Source organism: Aptenodytes forsteri, unplaced genomic scaffold (assembly GCF_000699145.1).
Source record: "Aptenodytes forsteri isolate BGI_AS27 unplaced genomic scaffold, ASM69914v1 Scaffold563, whole genome shotgun sequence".
Taxonomy (NCBI): Eukaryota; Metazoa; Chordata; class Aves; order Sphenisciformes; family Spheniscidae; genus Aptenodytes; species Aptenodytes forsteri.
In genome coordinates this window covers 241,343-242,603 of record NW_008795318.1, presented here as the reverse complement: position 1 = coordinate 242,603, position 1,261 = coordinate 241,343, and the positions used below count along the sequence as shown (strand labels likewise).

Sequence of the window (1,261 nt, the reverse complement as noted above, 5' to 3'; positions counted from 1 at the left end):
GCAGGCTGCCTAGCCCCGGGAGGGCAGGTCCTCCCCTCTCCCGCCTAGCAGCGGGACCGCCTCTCACGGGAAACCACCCGCTCCTCGCATTTTTAATTACAGCGAGACGTAACAGGCGGGAGGACACGGCGAGATAGCCCTGCGAGAGAGCCCTGTCGGCGGGAGCGGGCGGAGAGCACCGCGGCCGGACCGAGCGGCAGGGCGCTGCCTGCACTCAGCACTGCCAGGGGCTGGACATCTCCGCTCAGGGGACACACCACCAAACCCCATCAGCTCCAGCCCACGCTGTTGACAGGCGGCTGTGAAGGGGCGACGCGCTCCTCTCCCCTACGTGCTGCACCGGGAAAGCCCGGTCTGGAGACGCAGCTTACACCAGTAATTTGGGGTTTTTACCGTTCATACAGCTCATATCAATTTAAATAGAGTAAGTTAGACAAAACAGATAATACTTTTGTGGGTCCTCTGTAACAGGACTTTCTTGCAATTGAAATGCCTATCAAAAAGTGTCCTAAAATATTATTACATAGAGACATAGTTTGGGCTCACTCTAACGTAAAAGCAACCATCCTGAAATTCCAGCATCTTGAGCAGCAGAACATGTTAAAAAAAATATTCATAAGCACAGCATGACAGTCAGCAAGTTTGAGTATCTCTTATGGGCCCAGAGAAGAAATGACATCAAACCTGGCAAGGCATATATAGACACTCTGAAACAACTGAAAAGGCTTGTATCTTGATCTCAGGTTAGAATAGCTGGAGTTAGATTAAATCCTTCGCTCATTGGATAGCAGAGAAGGTAAGGGATCAGAAAAAAAGCCAAGTAAGATAGCCTATAAGTTAAAAACCATCATGAATACCCCTCTGAAGAACCAGCAGAGAGCTGGTACTTGTCAATGACAATTCAATACAGAAGAGATCTGACAAACACCAGTGAACCCACGCACCTGCTAATTCAGTCTCTGTGGTTATGGCCCAGCAAGAGTCCTGCTATAGGCAAAGGCAGCAGATGGCAATAGTATTTTCTCATTCCGGAGAAAAACCTGCCTTACATAAATGCAGTTCAGCAATTAATATGCTTATATTCCACAAATCCTGTGTCTGCTCAACCTTCAGCTCCCCATAAAGAATAATGAAGCTCAAGGCAAACACCCAAACTAAGATTTCTTCCCAGGAAACTGGCAGAATGGGAAGAGGTATTTACAGGATTTACCTTGATCAAAAGAAGACCAGCTTAGTGAAGTCCCCACATGGACAGGGCTCA

General features: G+C 48.2%; 1 protein-coding gene across 1 annotated transcript in view; it reads right to left on the bottom strand.

Annotated features, from left to right (window-relative positions):
- Nucleotides 1-962, bottom strand: part of GRB2 (growth factor receptor bound protein 2) — a 59,887-nt gene extending 58,925 nt beyond the window's left edge. The window contains exon 1 of the mRNA XM_009279642.2: nt 945-962. The gene's annotated coding sequence lies outside the window, so the exon portion shown is untranslated. The remainder of the gene's footprint in view (nt 1-944) is intronic.
- Nucleotides 963-1,261: the final 299 nt, after the last annotated feature.